Source organism: Oncorhynchus tshawytscha, unplaced genomic scaffold (assembly GCF_018296145.1).
Source record: "Oncorhynchus tshawytscha isolate Ot180627B unplaced genomic scaffold, Otsh_v2.0 Un_contig_7502_pilon_pilon, whole genome shotgun sequence".
In the NCBI taxonomy this organism is placed as follows: Eukaryota; Metazoa; Chordata; class Actinopteri; order Salmoniformes; family Salmonidae; genus Oncorhynchus; species Oncorhynchus tshawytscha.
The window spans coordinates 159,842-168,531 of NW_024609483.1; the positions used below are offsets into that span (position 1 = coordinate 159,842).

At 45.8% G+C, this 8,690-nt stretch overlaps 1 long non-coding RNA gene across 2 annotated transcripts; it reads left to right on the forward strand.

The window, feature by feature from the left end:
• Positions 1–2,282: 2,282 nt before the first annotated feature.
• Positions 2,283–8,690, forward strand: LOC121844954. 2 transcript variants are annotated; one of them, XR_006082241.1, is made up of 3 exons: positions 2,283–2,745; positions 5,277–5,318; positions 8,593–8,690. It is a non-coding gene; the product is annotated as an uncharacterized LOC121844954 (long non-coding RNA). The 2 variants fall into 2 exon arrangements; XR_006082242.1 differs by having other exon boundaries at positions 2,286–2,688.

Below are 8,690 nucleotides of genomic sequence, written 5' to 3' on the forward strand. Positions count from 1 at the left end.
CACCACCTGCAGAACGACTCCTTTATTGGGGGTGTCTTGCTAATTGCCTATAATTTCCACCTGTTGTCTATTCCATTTGCACAACAGCATGTGAAATTTATTGTCAATCAGTGTTGCTTCCTAAGTGGACAGTTTGACTTCACAGAAGTGTGATTGACTTGGAGTTACATTGTGTTGTTTAAGTGTTCCCTTTATTTTTTTGAGCAGTGTATATACAGTAGGGAGAACAAGTATTTGATACACTTGCAATAAAATGCAAATTAATTACTTAAAAATCATACAATGTGATTTTCTGGATTTTTGTTTTAGATTCCATCTCTCACAGTTGAAGTGTACCTATGATAAAAAATGACAGACATCTACATGCTTTGTAAGTAGGAAAACCTGCAAAATCGGCAGTGTATCAAATACTTGTTCTCTATACCTACAGGGGTCCTAAAATTCAAAATCAAATAGCGAAATGATCCTTGGTATGACCATCTTAAAACAATTCCACATGTTACCTTAGTAGAAACCCAGCTCCACATGTTAACTTAGTAGAAACCCAGCTCCACATGTTAGCTTAGTAGAAACCCAGCTCCACATGTTAACTTCGTAGAAACCCAGCTCCACATGTTAACTTAGTAGAAACCCAGCTCTACATATTAGCTTAATAGAAACCCAGCTCCACATTTTAGCTTAGTAGAAACCCGCATTTCTTTAGTAGATAGACAGGCACTGCAGATAATACTGCCATCGTTGCAGAGACAGAGGCAAAGGAGATGTATGTGTTTGTAGCCCATGTATCTGATGCTGTCTAGCCATAAATATTATGGCATGTCATACTCTTTTTGGCCAGACAGCATCAGATACATGGGTTACATATAGTAAGACAGAGGGGGCGCTGTTTCGCTCGCTCATATGCTTTCTCCTGGTGACATAGTTTCAGGCATTTGAAACTTAGGAACAGTTGGCGGGTGCACAGTGGTTATCTACTTTTGAAGTGATAATTAAATGGCTGTTTGTGTTCATTAAAAAGTTAGACATTTTTTTACATTTAAATTACATGTCTTTATAATGTAATCTCTATAAATCCATCAGAATGACTTCTTCCTGGGTCCTCCAAATTACTGAGCCCACCCCTGCCATTCTGATTGGTTCCTGAGCCCACCGCTGTCGTTGTGATTGGTTCCTGAGTCCACCCCTGCTGATGTGATTGGTTCCTGAGCCCACCCTTGCTGATGTGATTGGTTCCTGAGCCCACCCCTGCTGATGTGATTGGTTCCTGAGTCCACCCCTGCCATTGTGATTGGTTCCTGAGCCCACCGCTGCCATTGTGATTGGTTCCTGAGCCCACCGCTGCCATTGTGATTGGTTCCTGAGCCCATAGGATGTCATTTTTAAATGTATAAAATCCTCATAGTTTTTTCTGTAAAACCCGTGATGAAGGCTGAACTGCGTTGGTTTTACTTTGAACACAAATAAGCTTTCTTATCAGCTTCCACTGTCCCACTCAATTAAATGCTATTAACAATACCTATGTCTGTAGGGGTGGCCCGCAAGATGTTATTCCTGCATTGCAGGTGTGATTGAATTACATGATCCCAAACTTTAGGTACCTTCCTGCAATGGTAACTATGGATTTAGTACACAACGCCAACGGTCAAGTCAGGACAAGTCATTAAAAACAAAAGTGATATTTAATTTAGCAGACGGACTCCTCTTCTGCAGTGTGAGGTATCTCTGGCTGCCGATCAGAGAAATCATGGGGGTATAGTTATAATAACCTGAAGACAGTCACCTGCCAGACCAATGTGGGGCAAACTGTTGACCGTTATTGGTAGAAAGATGGCAGCACTGTCTCTTGGACTGGTGATGTCACAGCTGGTTGTCAGAGGTAAGTCTCCTACCGAAAATCTAGATCAGGATAGGAATAGAATTGAATAGAATTGGTAATACCTGGTATTACCTATGTAAAATGGTGACTTTTTCTCAATTACAAAAGTGTATAATTACTATGTAAAAATGTGTAAATATTAAGTAACAACCTTTTTCAACATGACATTTCTGATTAAATACCAAGTATACTTTGGTACGTCTAAAGGGAGCACTTGTTAACGGTCTGTATGTGACTCTAACCCTAGGTAGTGCAGTTAAAGTCCTGTCTCAGCCGGGGAACACAGTCGAGTTTCCATGTGACTACAGCTATGAAGACCATCAGGACATCCCACAGCTGTCTGTCCAGTGGAGAGGCCCGAGCAACACGCTCCTCTGTCACTACATCAAACACAAGGTGTGGAATGCTGTGTGTAGGTTTTATCTGTTGTGGTTTGTGTAAGCCAGAGCGCCAAAGACAAAACGTCCATTGTTGGTGAAAACAGTTTTGATAGAGCATGGGCGTTTGTAACGCCGAGGGTCGTGAGTACGATTCCCGCTGGGACCACCCTTATGAGAAAAAATAAATGTATGCATGCCTTACTGTAATTTGCTCTGGATAAAAGCGTTTGCTAAATTGCATATATTGTTATATTATATGTTATGTTAAGGCCTTCCAGAACTGCACCCAGGGCTATTCACTGGACTACACGCCTAGGAAGATCACTCTGAGCATCACAGAGGTCAGAACGCAAGACTTCGGATCTCACGTCTGCTCCGTTAGCAAGAGACACGAGTTCACGGACTTTAGCATCGAGCTAGCCATGAAGACGGGTGGGTTGGTTTCGTCTATATTGTCTGACTTTAGCATCGGGCTAGCCATGAAGACAGGTGAGTTGGTTTGTCTATATTGTCTGACTTTAGCATCGAGCTAGCCATGAAGACAGGTGAGTTGGTATGTCTATATTGTCTGACTTTAGCATCGAGCTAGCCGTGGAGACAGGTGAGTTGGTTTGTCTATATTGTCTGACTTTAGCATCGAGCTAGCCATGAAGACAGGTGAGTTGGTTTGTCTATATTGTCTGACTTTAGCATCGAGCTAGCCATGAAGACAGGTGAGTTGGTATGTCTATATTGTCTGACTTTAGCATCGAGCTAGCCATGAAGACAGGTGAGTTGGTTTGTCTATATTGTCTGACTTTAGCATCGAGCTAGCCATGAAGACAGGTGAGTTGGTATGTCTATATTGTCTGACTTTAGCATCGAGCTAGCTAGCCATGAAGACAGGTGAGTTGGTTTGTCTATATTGTCTGACTTTAGCATCGAGCTAGCCATGAAGACAGGTGAGTTGGTATGTCTATATTGTCTGACTTTAGCATCGAGCTAGCCATGAAGACAGGTGAGTTGGTTTGTCTATATTGTCTGACTTTAGCATCGAGCTAGCCATGAAGACAGGTGAGTTGGTTTGTCTATATTGTCTGACTTTAGCATGAAGACAGGTGAGTTGGTTTGTCTATAGCTAGCCATGAAGACAGGTGAGTTGGTTTGTCTATATTGTCTGACTTTAGCATCGAGCTAGCCGCGGAAACAGGTGAGTTGGTATGTCTATATGGTCTGACTTTAGCATCGAGCTAGCCATGAAGACAGGTGAGTTGGTGTGTCTATATTGTCTGACTTTAGCATCGAGCTAGCCATGAAGACAGGTGAGTTGGTTTGTCTATATTGTCTGACTTTAGCATCGAGCTAGCCGCGGAAACAGGTGAGTTGGTTTGTCTATATTGTCTGACTTTAGCATCGAGCTAGCCATGAAGACAGGTGAGTTGGTGTGTCTATATTGTCTGACTTTAGCATCGAGCTAGCCATGAAGACAGGTGAGTTGGTTTGTCTATATTGTCTGACTTTAGCATCGAGCTAGCCGCGGAAACAGGTGAGTTGGTATGTCTATATTGTCTGACTTTAGCATCGAGCTAGCCGCGGAAACAGGTGAGTTGGTATGTCTATATTGTCTGACTTTAGCATCGAGCTAGCCATGAAACAGGTGAGTTGGTATGTCTATATGGTCTGACTTTAGCATCGAGCTAGCCGCGGAAACAGGTGAGTTGGTGTGTCTATATGGTCTGACTTTAGCATCGAGCTAGCCGCGGAAACAGGTGAGTTGGTGTGTCTATATGGTCTGACTTTAGCATCGAGCTAGCCATGAAGACAGGTGAGTTGGTTTGTCTATATGGTCTGACTTTAGCATCGAGCTAGCCGCGGAAACAGGTGAGTTGGTTTGTCTATATGGTCTGACTTTAGCATCGAGCTAGCCGCGGAAACAGGTGAGTTGGTGTGTCTATATGGTCTGACTTTAGCATCGAGCTAGCTAGCCATGAAACAGGTGAGTTGGTTTGTCTATATTGTCTGACTTTAGCATCGAGCTAGCCATGAAGACAGGTGAGTTGGTTTGTCTATATGGTCTGACTTTAGCATCGAGCTAGCCATGAAGACAGGTGAGTTGGTTTGTCTATATGGTCTGACTTTAGCATCGAGCTAGCCGCGGAAACAGGTGAGTTGGTTTGTATGTCTATAGCATGGTCTGACTTTAGCATCGAGCTAGCCGCGGAAACAGGTGAGTTGGTGTGTCTATATTGTCTGACTTTAGCATCGAGCTAGCCGCGGAAACAGGTGAGTTGGTGTGTCTATATTGTCTGACTTTAGCATCGAGCTAGCCATGAAGACAGGTGAGTTGGTGTGTCTATATGGTCTGACTTTAGCATCGAGCTAGCCATGAAGACAGGTGAGTTGGTATGTCTATATTGTCTGACTTTAGCATCGAGCTAGCCATGAAGACAGGTGAGTTGGTATGTCTATATGGTCTGACTTTAGCATCGAGCTAGCCGCGGAAACAGGTGAGTTGGTGTGTCTATATTGTCTGACTTTAGCATCGAGCTAGCCGCGGAAACAGGTGAGTTGGTTTGTCTATATGGTCTGACTTTAGCATCGAGCTAGCCATGAAGACAGGTGAGTTGGTATGTCTATATGGTCTGACTTTAGCATCGAGCTAGCCATCGACTGTGTGGGATGGGCGGAGACAGGTGAGTTGGTGTGTCTATATGGTCTGACTTTAGCATCGAGCTAGCCGCGGAGACAGGTGAGTTGGTTTGTCTATATGGTCTGACTTTTAGCATCGCACAGGTGAGCTAGCCATGAAGACAGGTGAGTTGGTGTGTCTATATGGTCTGACTTTAGCATCGAGCTAGCCGCAGAAACAGGTGAGTTGGTTTGTCTATATGGTCTGACTTTAGCATCGAGCTAGCACTGTGTGGGCGGAAACAGGTGAGTTGGTTTGTCTATATGGTCTTTACTTTGTTTCTAGTTTGTTTATGTGTTTGTGTGTATTTGCATCTTCTCATGGGGAGTTTGGTATTTTTCTGTGTCTTTAGATCCCATCACTTCCTTACCGACGAACAGGTGGGCTCAGTCAGGTAAATTCACAGAATGTATAGTAGGTCTAGTGGGATGGTCTACTGTGTGGGATGGTCTACTGTGTGGGATGGTCTACTGTGTGGGATGGTCTACTGTGTGGGATGGGCTACTGTGTGGGATGGTCTACTGTGTGGGATGGTCTACTGTGTGGGATGGTCTACTGTGTGGGATGGTCAACTGTGTGGGATGGTCTACTGTGTGGGATGGTCTACTGTGTGGGATGGTCTACTGTGTGGGATGGTCTACTGTGTGGGATGGTCTACTGTGTGGGATGGTCTACTGTGTGGGATGGTCTACTGTGTGGGATGGTCAACTGTGTGATGGATGGGATGGTCTACTGTGTGGGATGGTACTGGGACTGTGGTCTACTGTGTGGGATGGTCTACTGTGTGGGATGGTCTACTGTGTGGGATGGTCTACTGTGTGGGATGGTCAACTGTGTGGGATGGTCTACTGTGTGGGATGGTCTACTGTGTGGGATGGTCTACTGTGTGGGATGGTCTACTGTGTGGGATGGTCAACTGTGTGGGATGGTCAACTGTGTGGGATGGTCTACTGTGTGGGATGGTCTACTGTGTGGGATGGTCAACTGTGTGGGATGGTCTACTGTGTGGGATGGTCTACTGTGTGGGATGGTCTACTGTGTGGGATGGTCTACTGTGTGGGATGGTCAACTGTGTGGGATGGTCTACTGTGTGGGATGGTCTACTGTGTGGGATGGTCTACTGTGTGGGATGGTCTACTGTGTGGGATGGATGGATGGGCTACTGTGTGGGATGGTCTACTGTGTGGGATGGTCTACTGTGTGGGATGGTCTACTGTGTGGGATGGTCTACTGTGTGGGATGGTCTACTGTGTGGGATGGTCTACTGTGTGGGATGGTCTACTGTGTGGGATGGGCTACTGTGTGGGATGGTCTACTGTGTGGGATGGTCTACTGTGTGGGATGGTCTACTGTGTGGGATGGTCTACTGGTCTACTGTGGGATGGGCTACTGTGTGGGATGGTCAACTGTGTGGGATGGGCTACTGTGTGGGATGGTCTACTGTGTGGGATGGTCTACTGTGTGGGATGGTCTACTGTGTGGGATGGGCAACTGTGTGGGATGGTCTACTGTGTGGGATGGTCTACTGTGTGGGATGGTCTACTGTGTGGGATGGTCTACTGTGTGGGATGGGCTACTGTGTGGGATGGTCAACTGTGTGGGATGGGCTACTGTGTGGGATGGTCTACTGTGTGGGATGGATGGGATGGTCTACTGTGTGGGATGGTCTACTGTGTGGGATGGTCTACTGTGTGGGATGGTCTACTGTGTGGGATGGTCTACTGTGTGGGATGGTCAACTGTGTGGGATGGGCTACTGTGTGGGATGGTCTACTGTGTGGGATGGTCAACTGTGTGGGATGGTCTACTGTGTGGGATGGTCAACTGTGTGGGATGGTCTACTGTGGGATGGTCTACTGTGTGGGATGGTCTACTGTGTGGGATGGTCTACTGTGGGATGGGATGGATCTATGGGTGTGGGATGGTCTACTGTGTGGTCAACTGTGTGGGATGGTCAACTGTGTGGGATGGTCTACTGTGTGGGATGGTCTACTGTGTGGGATGGTCAACTGGGATGGTCAACTGTGTGGGATGGTCTACTGTGTGGGATGGTCAACTGTGTGGGATGGTCTACTGTGTGGGATGGTCTACTGTGTGGGATGGTCTACTGTGTGGGATGGGCAACTGTGTGGGATGGTCTACTGTGTGGGATGGTCTACTGTGTGGGATGGTCTACTGTGTGGGATGGTCAACTGTGTGGGATGGGCTACTGTGTGGGATGGTCTACTGTGTGGGATGGTCTACTGTGTGGGATGGTCTACTGTGTGGGATGGTCTACTGTGTGGGATGGTCTACTGTGTGGGATGGTCTACTGTGTGGGATGGTCTACTGTGTGGGATGGTCTACTGTGTGGGATGCCTTTTGAAGGCCCTCGTATTTATAAAACAAATATTATAATCATAAAATTATAATATATATATTAATTTATTTTATTTTTATTTTTACCCCCTAATTTCGTTGTATCCAACGTAGTATCCTACTATCTTGTCTCATTGCTACAACTCCCGTACGGGCTCGGGAGAAACGAAGGTCGAAGGTCCTCCGATACACAACTCAACCAAGCTGCACTGCTTCTTAACACAGCGCTCATCCTTAACACAGCGCTCATCCTACCCGGAAGCCAGCTGCACCAATGTGTCGGGGGAAACACCGTGCACCTGGCAACGTTGGTTAGCGTGCACTGCGCCTGGCCTGCCACAGGGGTCGCTGGTGCGTGATGAGACAAGGATATCCCTACAGGCCAAACCCTCCCTAACCCGGATGACGCTAGGCCAATTGTGCGTCGCCCCATGGACCTCCCGGTCGCAGCCGGTTACGACAGAGCCTGGGCGCGAACCCAGAGTCTCTGGTGGCACAGCCCTTAAACACTGCGCCACCCAGGAGGCCCCCATTAAATATTTTTTTAACTCAGTCGGGGCCTCAACTTACTGTAGTAGAATACACAAGGTGCCATTTGAAAATGTGGCTGTGCATCAGCAGTTTTTCCTCTTGTTGTCAGGCACTGATAGTCTCTTAATTAGTCATGTCAGATTTCTAACTTAGTCTAACGGCCAGCTAATCTAAATGTAGTAATCATGGTGGAAGTACCAGCCAGGGGGCCCCATTGACTTTGTTATTCAGTCTCACTCAGATATTAAAAACGACAAACATTTCTCTCCACTCTATGGCAAAATGTGTAGAATTATAGGAAATGTGCTTTAAAATTGCTACATTTTCTCCACGCCTCATGGCAGAATGTGTAGAGTTGCACAAAATGAATTGTAAAATATAAATAAATGTCTCTATGATGTCAAGTGGGGGCTGCTAAAATGTTTTTCTGACAATATGGTGGTGGTGGGGGTGTTGGTGGTGGGGGGGTTATGCACATGTAGGTATCAGACCCGTAAGCCACTCGTGTTAAGTTCAGATTCTTTGTGACCCCCCCACCCCATCAAAGTTGCCCATCCCTGCTCTAATGAATGAAATCCAAAGAAATTCTACAATTTTCTTTTCAAACTTTTTTTTCAAACTTTGAAATAAGAGACAAAATATCACATTTTCCCTCTTGAATGTCCATGTCCAATTGATATCCTACATGATTGGAATTGAAGCAGAAGAGAGTGACCTTGTTCTTTATAACAATATTCTACTGTGTATGACAGTTCCTGTCTGTCATTGTTTCCCTCCTAGGTCTTCCTGAGGGACATCTTGTTGTCCTTGTCTGCTCTGTGTTGGTCAGCACCTGGGGATGAACAGTAAAAATACTGGGAAAATAAAGAACAGATTGA